This window comes from Felis catus, chromosome A3 (genome assembly GCF_018350175.1).
Source record: "Felis catus isolate Fca126 chromosome A3, F.catus_Fca126_mat1.0, whole genome shotgun sequence".
NCBI classification, from domain to species: Eukaryota; Metazoa; Chordata; class Mammalia; order Carnivora; family Felidae; genus Felis; species Felis catus.
Window position 1 is genome coordinate 36969152 of NC_058370.1, and position 15005 is coordinate 36984156.

Below are 15005 nucleotides of genomic sequence, written 5' to 3' on the forward strand. Positions count from 1 at the left end.
TTCTTTCTTTATGACACTTAATGCAATCTTCTGTCTATAATGTTTGCCACTTTCCTGTAAAGTTAGGTTGGCTCTAAGAGAAGATGTAATGCAGGGCTTCTATCCTCTATGTATCACGATCAAGTGTCCCTATTTTATAATAGGAAATCTCACAGTTCAAGTTCAGTATGCAACCTTGCCTCTTGAATACTATATTGCTCACTCCTTCATGCATTCAACAAATGTGTTTCAAGTGCTTGCTGTATGACAGGCAGCTCCAGATGCCTGAGTTACATCATTGAATAAGCAACTCTCTGCCTTCAGTGGGCTTCCACTCTAGGTAGGGAAATGATGACATCCAATAAAGAAAATAAGTGAAAAACTAATATAATACATTAGAAGGTATTGTACTATCAAAAAAGAAAAAAAATAGGGCTGGACAAGGCCGGGTAAAGAATGTAAAGGGAAGAAGGGTAGGATGAGTGATAATCTTAAATAGGATGGTCATTCTAAGGGAACTTTAAGAGGGTAATACCTTTAAAAAGTGAAGGAAAGGGGCGCATGGGTGGCTCAGTCAGTTAAGCGTCCGACTTCGGCTCAGGTCATGATCTCACGGTTTGTGAGTTCAAGCCCCATGTTGGGCTCTGTGCTGTCAGCTCAGAGCCTGCTTCGGATTCTGTGCCTCCTTCTCTCTCCGTCTCTCAAAAATAAATAAATGTAAAAAAATTTTTTTTTAAGTGAGGGAAAGAAGTTTTTCCATCTTCCCTCCCCCCCACGATCAGTTGGATGCTACATTATTCCCTTTTCTCTGTGATATCTCATCCATTTTCTGAGACTCCTAGTTCCTGAAATTAACTACCAAATTTCCCTGCTCCTGAGTTCTCTAAATCTATTTAAACCTATTGTTACCCATTTCCTTTCACATGTAATAATTCTGACTCTCATGGCTTTCTTTTGGCTTTTTCTAACACAAATATCACTTTGCCCTTCACAAAAGCAAAGTCAAGCCCTAAAGTCAATCTTATTACTACTTTTGAAGTACTTAATGTGTTGCTGCTTTGAACCTTGTTTTCTTTCCTTTAAGTTGCTTGGACTATCTCCTTTGAGGAGAATTTCTCTTTTTTCTCACAAAAAAGAAAAACACTCATAGTGGTAAGACACAGTTTATACATTTCATGTTTTTTGTTGTTGTTTTTGCTCATTCTATGTGCTTTGATGCACACAGGACTGAGTGACCAAATAAATGCCACCTAGGACTTCTTTCCCATCTAAATTACTGCTCTTTCAAGGAACATTTCTAAAATATGGCCTCAGCTTGTTACCCTGCTTTTTAAAAAAAATCTCTAAAGAGTGTAAGCAATGTAAAGATTGCATTTCTCTAGAATATCCCAAATGGAATGCCTTTTCTCACCTAATCATGCTCTTTTAGCCTGTGATAAGATGCTGTGGACATTGAGTTTGTTCTTTTGGGATCTCTACCCAGATGATGTTCTAGTCTGTCTTGTATTTATCCTGTTCTGTCTTTGAGAGATATGCTGTACATTTATAGATAATAAGGAATTCATTATTCAACAACCAAACATGAAATTTCTCTCAATCTATATCAAGGTATTTTGTTTTCAACAATCAACTGAAATCTACTTTTGCTTCCTGATTTCCAGACATATTTTGGAACAGGAACAAGTTTTATTGCATTTCCAATTCATTGGACTTTGGTTTTATGACTCAAGTTAAATATAAATTATTTCCTCTAAGACCCAAAAGAAATTTGTGTCATGGATCTTTTTTGTAAAGAATCATTTAAACCAGATCTGGACAAATCAAATCCTATATAAAATGTACAAGAATGGTTCAACAAAAGGGAAATTTACCCTGTATACAAATAATTATTTTACAAATTAATATTCAAATTTCTGTCTGGATGAGTTTTAAAAATTGTTCTTTTTATCTCCAGTTAGGTTGCCTGAGACTGAGCTGAAACCACCAGTAAACATTTATCCATTTTTGACATACTTATGAGCCATAGGTTTAATTTACACAACAAATTAACTGAAAATGTATAGTTCTAACATATTTCCCCTCTCCTTTGATTGTCCAGGGGATGTTATGGTGTGGTCTGGTGGGTGTCTGTACTTTGCTAGTATGTAGTAGTGGTGGTTGGCCACTGAGGTGACCCAAACCACATGAGGATGGTACATTAATGCAAACCCCTCTAATGAGACATATTCATTTGGCAGGATGCTGACTCCAACTTGGACTCTGTGAAACAGTGGATACACTAGCTTAATTTGCTTGGGCTGACACTCCCCTTGGGATTTCTAGCACAGTTGGAAGGATCAACAAGACAAACAATACAGCTTTTCTGTTGTCATTTGGCCTTGAAATTAGGAAACACTTTTTCTTCTTTACATCTAGAACCACCTCCTATATTCCATAAAGTTTTTTCCTATTACCTATCCTACTCCAAACAACAAAATCTGGAGGAAACAAGAAAGGCCTAAATTTCATTTTAAATCACCTGATGCTGACATTTTTTATATAAAAATTGGTAATCTGTTTTTTTGTCTTTATGTTTTGGAAGCCTAGACTCATCAAGTGGCCATTAGTTGAGGTATAGTTACATTTTTATTTACTACTAACAGATGTGGAGTAGAGAAGGACCTGTGACAACAAGGAAGATTTGCTTAAGTCAGAGGAGCTCCTAGTATTTTGAGTATGGAAGTGCTCCATATCTGAGCCTCAAAAGTTTATAATGCTAGCATTATCGGAACTTGTTTGGCTACATGGAAGAAATTATGAGTCCAAACCAAGGCAGAGAAATGTGAACCTTTAAGATTGTAGCAATGATTACTATTCCATCAGAACCATCTCAGTATGTATGGATGCATATGCTCTGTTTCCTGAGCACTTCTATTTTAGTAGCTTTTGGTAACTTTAAGAAGATAATATGTTAGTATTCCCCTATGAGTTTCTCCCACTGGCTAACTGGTCATAAAAAATAAAAAAAAAATTCTTCCAGGGCTTGTCTTTCTTCATCTGTGAAATGGGAATAACATAACTTAATCTGGACTCTAAAACAATGATTAAAACGAACTAAGCAAGTTATTGTACAAAGAATCTCTATCCAGTATAAAGTATTTTTATTAGCAGGGCTATGTTGAGGGTGAATAAAGGCATCATGAGGCCGAGAAATCTTAAGTTCTTGGTTCAAATCCCAGATCCATTGCAGCAAACTCACGCTGGAGACTATGTGCAAGTAATACCTGAACTTGTGAGCAGTGACAGGATCAGCAGGCATCATGGCCTATGCAGCCCTAAAGTAACCAGAATGACCTGGAGCCTGTTTTCTGCCACTTGGTAATAAAGCTTGAACACCTGATAATTTTATCTTCGTACATAAAAAAAATGCCAAAAAGCTGTAAGGCAGTTCTCACAAATCAGTTTACAAGGAGATATTTTTATCCAAACAATAGTCATTTTGAGATATTTCATTGGCTGGTGGCTAAAATCACATTCTCACTTTAAAAGCAAAGAACTGAGAAACTGTTAATATTATTTAGAATTATTGGGGCACCTGGGTGGCTCAGTTGGTTAAGTGTCTGACTTTGGCTCAGGTCATGATCTCACAGTTTAGGAGTTGGAGCCCCACGATGGGCTCTGTGTGGACAGCTCAAAGCCTGGAGCCTGCTTCAGACTCTGTCTCACGCTCTCTCTGTTCCTTTCCTGCTCATGCTCTCTCTCTCAGAAATAAACACATTTTAAAAAATTAAAATATTTAGAACTATTTAAATTCTTAGAGACTGTCCTAGTCAACCAACATTTCACAGGGGAGGGTACTAAGACCAAGAAGATTGTTTATTCTTTCACTGTCTCTCTCGGAACCCTCAGTGATGCCTGTTTTTGTTTTACTTTACTCTTTCTTTTCCCTTTCTTGCTCTGCATTTCCCTCATCATTCTCCACTTCTGTATCCAAAGGGAGACACATTTGAAAAAGTGTAAGTTACCCACTTACATCAATGGACAGATCATCCAAATAAAGTCAATAAGGAAACTGTGGCTTTGAATGACACACTGGAGCAGATGGACTTAACAGATATATTCACAACATTTTATTCTGAAGCAGCAGAATACATATTCTTTTCAAGTGCACATGGAACATTCTCCAGAATAGACCACATATTAGGCCATAAAACAAGTCTCAACTGGTTAAAAAAGACTGAGGTCATACCATACATCTTTTCTGACCACAACACTGAAATTAGAAATCAAGCACAAGAAAACAACTTGAAAGAGTACAAATACAAGGAGGTTAAATAACATGCTACTAAACAATGAAAGGGTCAACCAAGAAATTAAAGAACAAATCAAAAATTACAGGGAAACAAATGAAAACACAGTGGTCTAAAACCCTTGGGATGCAACAAAAGCCATTCTAAGAGGGAAGTTTATAGCAATACAGGCCCACCTCAAAAGCAAGAAAAATCTCAAGTGAACAACCAAATGTTGTATGTAAAGAAGCTTAGAAAAATAACAACAGACAAAACCCCAAACCAGAAGAAGGAAAGAAATAATAAAGATGAGAGCAGAAAGAAATTATAAACTTAGAAAAATCCAATATAACAGATCTGTGAGACCAGGAGCTGTTATTTGAAAAGATCAAAAATAATAAACCTTTAATCAGACTCTTGAAAAAGAGAAAGAGAGAAAGGAGTCAAACAAAATCACAAATGAAAGAGGAGAAAAAATAACTACCACCACAAAAATACAGTTGTAATAGAATATTATGAAAAAATGTATGCCAACAAATTGGACAACGTAGAAGAAATGGATAAATCCACCGAAACATATAACCTACCAAAACTGAAACAGGAAGAAATAGAAAATTGGAGCAATACTGATTACCAGCAAAGAAATTGAATCAAGAATAAAAAAACTCCCGAAAGTCCAGGGCCAGATGACTTCTCAGGTGAAGTCTACCAAACACTTAAAGAAGAGTGAATATCTATTCTCAAATTATTCTAAAAAATTGAAGAGGAAGGAAAACTTCCAAATTCTATGAGGCCAGTATTATCCTGATACCAAAGCCAGAGAAAGACACCACATATACACAAAACAACTACAGGCCAGTATCTCTGATGAACATACATGCAAAAATCCTCAACAAAATACAAACAAACCAAATCCAGTGATCCATTAAAAAAAATCATTCACCACAATCAAGTGGCATTTCTTCCTGAATTGCTAAGGTAGTTCAGTATTTGCAAATCAATCAACATGATACATCATATCAATAGGAAAAAGGATAAGAATCCTATGATTATTTCAACAGATACAGAACAAGTATTTGGTAAAGCATCTATTCATGATGAAAACCCTCTGCAGAGGTCTAGAGGGAACATACCTAAACATAACAAAGGCCTATGTGAAAAACCCACAGCAAACATCATACACAATAGGGAAAAACAAAGTTTTCCCCCAAAAGTCAGGAACAAGATAAGGATGTCTGCTTTCACCACTTTTATTCAACATAGTACCAGAAATCCAAGCCATGGCAATCAGACAACAAAAAGAAATAAAAAGGCATCTAAATGAGTAAGAAAGAAGTAAAACTTTCACTATTTGCAGATGATATGATACCGTATATAGAAAACCCTAAAGACTCCACCAAAAAACTACTAGAACTGATAAATGAATGCACTAATAATGAAGCAGCAGAAAGAGAAATTAAGAAAACAATCTCATTTTCTTTTTTTTAAATGTTTATTTTTGAGAGACAGAGACAGAATGAGAGTAGGTTAGAGGCAGAGAGAGAGGGAGACACAGAACCCAAAGCAGGCTCCAGGCTCAGAGCTGTCAGCACACAGCCCAACAAGGGGCTCAAACTCACGAGCTGTGAGATCATGACCTGAGCCAGTCAGTCGCTCAACCGACTGAACCACCCAGGCGCCCCAACAATCTCATTTTCAATTGCACGAAAAATGACTAGATAACTAGGAATAAACCTAACCAGGAGGTAAAAGACTTATACTCTGAACACTATAAGACACTGATGAAAGAGGCTGAAGATACAGTCAGAGTAGCTAAAATTAGCAACTCAGGAAACAACAGATGCTGGTGAGGATGTGGAGAAATGGGAACCCTCTTGCACTGTTGGTGGGAATGCAAACTGGTGCAGATGCTCTGGAAAACTTTGTGGAGGTTCCTCACCTCAAAAAATTAAAAATAGAACTACCCTATGACCCAGCAATAGAACTACTAGGAATTTATCCAAAGGATAAAGGAGTGCTGATTCATAGGGGCACATGTACCCCAATGTTTATAGCAGCACTTTCAACAATAGGCTAATGTACATCAACTGATAAATGGATAAAGAAGATGTGGTTCATATATACAGTGGAATACTACTTGGAAATGAGAAATAATGAAATCACAATGTGGATGGAACTGGAAGGTATTATGCTGAGTGAAGTAAGTCAGAGAAAGACAGATATCATATGTTTTTACTCATATATGGATCTTGAGAAACTTAACAGAAGACCATGGAGAAAGGGGAGGGGAAAAATAGTTACAAACAGAGAGGGAGGTAAGCAAACCATAAGAGACTCTTAAATACAGAGAACAAATTAAGGGGTGATGGGGGGGTGAGGGGAAAATGGGTGATGGGCATTGAGGAGGGCATTTGTTGGGATGAGCACTGGGTGTTGTATGTAAGCGATGAACCACGGGAATCTACCCCAAAAACCTAGAGCACACTTTGGATACTGTATGTTAGCCAATTTAACAATAAATTATATTTTTAAAAAGAGGTTGAAGATAACACAAAGAAATGAAAAGACATTCCATGCTTACGGATTGAAAGAACAAATATCGTTAAAATGTCCACACTACCCCAAGCAATCTACAGATTTAACGTAATCCCTGTTGAAATACCACTAGCATCTTTCACAGAACTAAAAAAGTCTTAAAATGTGTATGGAACCACAAAAGACCTCGAGTAGCCAAAGTAATCTTGAAAAAGAAAAGCAAAGCTGAGGTATCACAATTCCAGATTCCAAGTTATATTACAAAGCTTAGTAACCAAAACAGTATGGTACTGACACAAAAACAGACACGTAGATCAATAGAACAGAATAGAAAACCCAGAAACAAACCCACAATTATATGGTCAATTAATCTTTGACAGAGCAGGAAAGAATATCCAATGGGAAAAATACAGTCTCTTTAACAAATGGTGTTGGGAAAACTGAAAGTTACATGCAAAAAATGAAACTGGTCCACTTTCTTATACCATATGCAAAAATAAACTCAAAATGAATTAAATACCTAAGTGTGAGACCTGAAACCATAAAAAATCCTAGCAGACAGCACAGGCAGTAATTTTTCTGACATTGGCCATAGCAATGTATATGTCTCCTGAGGCAAGGGAAATAAAAGCAAAAATAAACTATTGGAACTATATCAAAATAAAACCCTTCTGCACAGCAAAGGAAACAATCAACAAAACTGAAAGATAACCTACTGAATGGGATAAGATATTTCCAAGTGGCATATCCAGTAAAGGGTTAGTATCCAAAATGTATAAAATACTGATAAAAATGAACACCCCAAACACAAATAATCCAACTAAAAAATGGGCAGAAGACATGAGCAGGTATTTTTCCAAAGAAGATTTACATTTGGCCAACAGACCCATGAAAAGATGCTCAGGATCACTCATCATCAGGGAGATGCAGATCAAAATTACAATGAAATATGGTCTCACACCTGTCAGAATGGCTAAAATCAAAACCACAAGCAGCACAACAGTATGGAGGTTCCTCAAAAAGTTATAGATAAGACTACTCTATGATCCAGTAATCACATTACTAGGTATTTACCCCCAAGACAGAGAAACACTAATTTAAAGGGGTATCTGCACCCCTATGTTTATTGCAGCATTATTTACAAAATACGGAAGCAGCCCAAGTGTCCATTGATAGTTGAATGGATAAAGAAGATGTGGTATATTTACAATGGGATATTATTCAGCCATAAAAAGGAATGAAATTTTGTCATTTGCAGCAACACAGATGGAGATAGAAAGGCTATTGCTAAGTGAAATAAGTCAGTAAGACAAATGCAATGTAATTTTACTCACACATAGAATTAAAGAAACAAAACAAAAGAGCAAAGGGAAAAAAAGCCAAACCAAGAAACAGTCTTGACTATAGAGTGCTGATGGTTACCAGAGGGAAATAGAGAAAGTACCCAAATAAGCAGTATAAATCCAAGATGCTAAATTATGCCCCTATTCAAATTATAATATTGGTATTTAAGTTCTTTTTCTCTTCGAAAATATGTTTTTGACAATAGTTTGTAATGACAGCAGAGTCTCTTATGTGTCAGAGACCATACCATAAAAAACCAGAGAAAGTGACACTCAATTTAGGATATCTTTCAATGTAATTGTCCCAGTGCCAACCTGGTAGATTTAAGCTAAGTTACTTTGGAAAGTAGTCCCAGGCATGACTATAGTCAGGAAATCATTCTACAATTTGTAAATATTGCTGTAAGGCAAAATGTGGAAGTGGGAATAAATTGAATTTAAAGACACAAACAATCATGCCTTGTGTGTGTGTATAAGGGAGGGAGACAGAATGAGAGAGAGAGAGAGAGAGAGAGAAGCTTGCTCTGATCCACAGAGCACACAAGAGGAAGTCTTCTGAATTTCAGAATAGACCAGAGGCAGAATGAAATCTAAATCTGGCAAGCTACTTTCTACACTGTCTCCATCTGATGAGTTTGCAAATCTCCAGTGGAAAAAAAAATCCCTCTATGATTCCATTCATATAGCTTTAGGGCATCATGTCTATAAGCACTGTAATTGTTTGACCTTCATGAACAAAGGGGTGGTTTTAATTCTTTGCAAGGCTGTAGTTTGTGCAGCTGTGGACACTCCTTCAACATTTTGGGAGAAGGTACTGAACATATTTAAAATAACACAAGATTCTTATTCACTTTCTCGGTCAGCCAAAGTTGGTGGTTTCCTAAATGCTATATGAAACCACATGAGATTTCTCCTGGTGGTCTAAAAAACTGGTGTTCCTTCAAATATGATACTTTTTACATATTCAATTATTCTGTATTTTGGAGGCAGAAAGTTAAATTCATAAAAAATAATTTTACTTTGTTTAAAATGAGAAATTCATAATTTTTACATAAGCAACTGAATAAGAGGCATATAAATCCATATTCATTTAGAAAACAAATTACTAATTGTAGGTGAACAGCATTTTGTTACATGTCATTCAGTTTTAGAATTTCTGCTCACTTTATTTATATTCCTGGTGAAGCTCAGACACCTGAGATTACACCATGAAACCTACACTTAAATGAGGCAAAAACATTTAACATAGCTAGGGAATTCAAACAAGAGGTGCTTTAAAAATTTCTGCTGAGGCTATTCCCTACTTTGGGGTATAAGGAAAATTTGACATTTCACCAGTTATGGCAGAAGGACTCTAAAGTGGAAATCCAAGTAAACTGGTACCATAGCTCTAGTCCATCACTGTGATAATTTTATACCTATTCATGGATTGGTAATCAGGACAGCCAGTAGCTCCCTGCCCTTTAACCTGGTTTGGTGTTTTTATAAAACAGATAAACATAATAAGGCTTGGCTCTTGCCTATCAAGTCCTTTTTTCCATTGTTCTTTATCCTAGGAAGAGTAGCTGGCTTCAAAGATTTAATTTTTCCAGATCTCTCTAGCTGATGCTTTCAGTCTTCCTCCTGCATCCTTGGCCCTTACATCTCAGTATACATGCTGGAATCCCAAATTCCAGAGACTGCACCTTGGCCAGAGGACTTGCTTTGAAGCTTGATTTGCCTGTGCAAGAGGGAAACTGGAAGTACTTGGGAATGAGTATTCCCCTGGAGCAGACTTCAACCAATGAGTGATGGGAGTTAGTGTTCAATATGCCAGCTCCTGCTACCTTTGAGGAAGCTAATCCTGAAGCACGTGTTCTACACTGTCTCTCAGAGTTCTCCAGTTAGAACTGAGCCCCAGTTGTCCACAATCACTTGCTTGATAAAGCATCCTAATTGGCTGCCTTGCATTGCTAGTCTCACTGCTCCTCACTCCTCTATCAGTGCTTCCTGAAATCTCCTCTGGTACAATTTACTTTTAAATCTTTGTCTCAGAGCCCTCTTCTGGGGGAGTTCTGGAGAATTTTTAATAGAAACAGCTTCAACCTGACTTCCCTCCAACCCCCCAAATAACTAAGTCACCTCCTATCTCCTGTTATTGAAGGTCTAAATCTCTACTTTGGGGCATATTTTCTAGGCTTTTGTTTGGAGCATACCATTACTTTGGAAAATCTGCCAGAAAACAAAATATACATAGAACATCTTCCAGCATATGTGTGTGTGTGTGTGTGTGTGTGTGTGTGTTTGTGTGTGTAATTACACTCACCTGAACTTTGTTGTGCTTAATGAGCACTTGCTTCATACTGAAGCTCTGGTCAGCAGCCAGCTGAAGCCTGGCTCATATAGTCCTTAGAGCTGTGCAGTTCAGCAGGTCTGAAAAATGAAGTTCAGTCTTGAAATTAAAATGTTGCAAGGATAATTTCTGACATTAAGCTTCTCAGATAATTGGCCTGCATAGAATAAAAAGAACATTCATATTCTATCTTTTCTTTTACTCTAAGCAATGTAAGGACTTAAGCAAATTAAGTTTAATGCAGTTTACAGAGGCCCAAGGCAGTGTTCACCAAATAAAAATCACTTGTGAAACTTTCTTAAAACAATTTTTTTTCTAAATTCCATCTTGAGTCTACAGAATCAGAACTTCTGGAATTGAGGAATTTACCTTTTACAATCCCCCTCTAAAATAATGTGTATAAGCTCTCAAACATTGGCTTGGTGCTGGATAAGTTTTGTGTTTTGTTTTTGTTTTTTTCACTTTTCCTTTCTTCTAATCTCATAGTTAAGTTGAATCAGATTGCCCCATTCTTTTGACAATCTAAAGGAAACATATTTTCATGTACACCCTGAAGAACAGTATTTACTTAAGCCTAGGCTTAACACAAAATAATAAACTTAATAATATGTCCAAATTCCTATAATAAAAATGAAACAATAAATGCATAGAAATATGAGGAAGAAATTACACCCATTAAATGCATCTAGCCTGATGAGTGATAGGATGGCTGCCTATTCAAGCTGGAAATTTTACACATGATCGAGGCTTTATTTAGTCTAATGGAATGTGCTTCCTGAATTTGGCTGTGACTAAGCCAGAGCACAATAGCAAGTATTATGTGATTGGCCTGAGCTCATTCCCATCTCTAAGTCACTGTGATTCAGTCTTGACTGCCTCTTTCTCTCAGGTAGCCCATAACCCTGCTGTTCCTCTCGGGTTTAAAAATTTATTCAGGATATTATAGAAACAGACTTGTCAGCCTTTATGCAACATGGGTTCATCTTTGTAGTCTTTTCTCTTAAAACTTCAGAAATCATTGTGAAGGTTTAGCCTCGTTCTACAGTGCAAGAAAGACAAGCTCAGTGATCTGTGGAAACAAAATTCACAGCAAATGTTACCAGTGGCCAAGATTTATGAGCCTGTCTCACTGCTAGATAATCACATGGGTGGACTAGTGCCATACTTATTGCACCAGCCAAGTAGAGATAACCCGAAAATAGTTTTTTTGGGAGAATTTAATACTTGAAATTTCCAAGATCGATATTATTCTTAGAAGTTTAAGAACACTGATACATATCCTTACATTTGTCTTTAAATTAAGAGAGGTAGGGGTGTACCAAACTCCTGTTTGGAATTTGTGGCTTCTGAACATTCTTAATCCAAACTTTTCCTTTTCTCATATGTTTCTTAGCCACTGAGCATAAACCCATAAATGATAGCATCAGATGTTCAAAATGTCCATATAACCCAGAAAAATTTTGTTATTCCATAGTCACCTTGGGTTGTCCATGCAAGCATCCATGCTGATACTTAAATCTCAAACTGTTTTGACAGTCTGAATTGAGCACATGGGAGACCTTGATTTTAGGGGATATGTACTCCAGTCCCAAACAATCTCTCAAGGGTGATACATTTTTCATGTAGGTGTTTAAAGTTATGATTGGCCAGAGGTGTTGAGAAGTGGCCATCTACTGTAGCCCTTCAAGCTTCCCAGGAAAGTAGCAAACTTCCTTGCTTTTGTAACATTCTCAAGCTCAGGTTAGGTCTTGCCTTTCTAAGACCTCTCTTTATGTACTGTGTCTGTGTGCTGTCACCACACAGTAAGGAGATATTTTACTCTTATCATCAATCAAAGAAAATCCCATGTTTCTCTTGTCATTTTCTTCAGAGATTCAGTGTTTACTCATTCTGGACCACTGGCCTATGAATTCTAGGAAGTGTGCAGTTATCAGATAGTAATCTAGAATTCATACTGACCAGAAAAGACATCGTTTATTACAACTTAAACCACATCTCAAGTTTCCCCTCCTCTAGAGTCTAGAGTGAAGGCACGATATCATCAGGCAATATCCCTGATAGAAACATTAGATGCTCATTCTGGATCTCCAGCAATATAATCCCAAGCACGCCAGTCTTGCTGACAGCATTTTTTGCATTCTTTACATTACGGAACTTATATGGTTAGTCCAGGCTGACTTCCATCTATTTCCTACTTGTGGTCCTGGACCTTTTCCACTTCATTGTCACATTACTAAGTTAAGGGTAAGAGAAAGCAGACTCCTTCCTCTAGTATGGCTGTGTTATCATATTGATCAGGTCCCTGACAGATTTGATGACTTAATTTCATTTCAATTCTTTTAGTATAGCCACTCACATTTGACTCATGTTTCCATTTCTTAGGGTCACTCGTGAATGTAGGTTAGGTTCTCTTAGAGATAGTTCTAGAGATTATATAAGTAAAAATATACAGTTGAACACATCAAATATTTCCTTACTGCTTAAAATCCTTGGACTAAGCTCAGTTCCTCCTGAATCTAGAATATAAGTTCTAGGGCAGCAAAAATGGGGAAGGATACCAACTGACTGAAAAAACCCACGCACCAAGCAATTTGCTGAAAGCCAACTTGCCTGCCATATGCATATGCACATTGATCATTCGAGAAATCTTGGGCTCTTAAGGTGAGAAGTTATTTTTGTTTTATCTAGTATCATCTGTGAATTGCTACCAAATCTAGGTAATTTCGTTGTACTTTATTTTTTACAAAGTATAATAGTAATATTTATTACTTATTATATCATTATTCATATCATCACTTTTTTTACTAATTTGCCATTGTGATGTGATCTGTATATCATAAAAAATAAAGAGAAAATACATACATACATACATACATACATACAAGAAATGGTAAGGAAAAGTCAGTGTTCCAAAGAATAGAATACTATAGAATAACACATCACATACCACACACACACACCATTTTAAATCCAAGTCACTGACTTTCTACATATTTTTAATAGACACAGTTGAATGCAGATTTGGTATGGTACATTTTGGATTTATGACCTTTTATTTACTATTTTATATGCAGATGGAAGGTTGTATCAGTCAGCATTGCTGAGGTAACAAATACTCCCCATAATTCAGTGGCTTACAATCATAGACATTTATGCCTTGCTCGTATTTTATGTCAGCTGATTTAATATTGCTCTCCTCTGTCTTCTCACTCTGGAACCAAGGCTGAAGGAGAAGACCTTTTTAGCTGTGCCATGCTCAGAGAAAGTAAAGAGAATTAAAGCCGACCTTATAATCTAATACTTCTGTTTATACATTATGAAAGTTTACATTCCATTGAAGAAAGCAAGTCACATAACTAGGTCCCACATCAAGAAGACAGGAAAGTGTATTTAGCTTTGTAAGAAACTGCCAAAGTTGTATCACTTTGCATCACATCACCAATGAATGAGAGTTCTGTTTGCTTCAGAATCTTGCCAGCATTCAAATAAATGTGTAGTGATATCTCATTGTTATTTTTATTTACATTTTCCTGGTTGTCATTTTCATAATCTATCACATTCTACATAGCAATTGTTAATTACAAGTAATTTTTGATGAATGTATAATTTGAATGAATGGTCTTTTTGCAAGATAGTGTTTCAGTAGGCTTTCAGCAAATGGGCTATTCATCATGTGGCTGTTGACTAATTGAATCTGGGGAATATCTAAGGCCATAGGAGTCATATTTATGTTGCTTACTTTCTCGTCATCAGCACCAGACACATATTAGGTGTTCAATAAATATTCCTTCTATGAAAGAATGGATAAGCTTAAATTCATCTCTACTCATCTCAGAGACAAGCCCTCTGAGAATGAAAGTAGCCTTTTCTTTCTTTTTAAAATCTTATTCTCAATTCTCAACAGAAAGGTAGCCTTACATATTCCTTGTTCTCTCCATGGATACTATCGGCTCCCCTTTTTAAATCTGTAGCTCTGTAACATTTTGGAAAAGAAATATTTTGTTCCCAATTTTTTTTGAGCCCAATGAAAATACCAAATAATGTGACAAGAGACCCAGAATGGCATAGAAATGCTTCAGAACACTGCTCTGTTTCTTAGGTCTTTTTCTTTTATTCATGCTCCCCTGTTTCCCAGCCCTTGATGGCAACATTTGGAAAAATTGAAATGCTTGCCTAATCCCTACCCTCTTTTAGCCTCTTCAGCAGGTATCACAGCAATAGTTAACACTGATGTATAGGCTTATGTCTGGAAGTCTACATGAGAAATGAGTGACTCTAGCAAAGCTAACTGGGTTGCTAAAAACAAGGGAGAGAGACCTTTAGTTTTCAGATATAATCCTTGCTATTTTTTTTCTGTATGCATAAAAAGACAAATACCCCACATGTATTTTCTTGCTTTTCTGGTTGTTCAAGCCTAAAAATACATACTTCTACATAAAATGAATTTTACCATTGTATCCATGTGCACAACTGACTCAAATGTTTTTACTGAAGAAAATCATTAATTTGCTTTGTAAACTACTATTAAACTTGATTAAGAAGTCAGTT

General features: G+C 36.5%; 1 long non-coding RNA gene across 1 annotated transcript in view; it reads right to left on the reverse strand.

Moving 5' to 3' along the window:
• Nucleotides 1–630: 630 nt before the first annotated feature.
• Nucleotides 631–15005, reverse strand: part of LOC111559792 — a 454702-nt gene continuing 440327 nt past the window's right edge. Inside the window, exons 6-7 of the long non-coding RNA XR_006595381.1 lie at nt 10431–10537; nt 631–677 (exon numbers count right to left, since the gene is read on the reverse strand). This is a non-coding gene — a long non-coding RNA (uncharacterized LOC111559792). The remainder of the gene's footprint in view (nt 678–10430; nt 10538–15005) is intronic.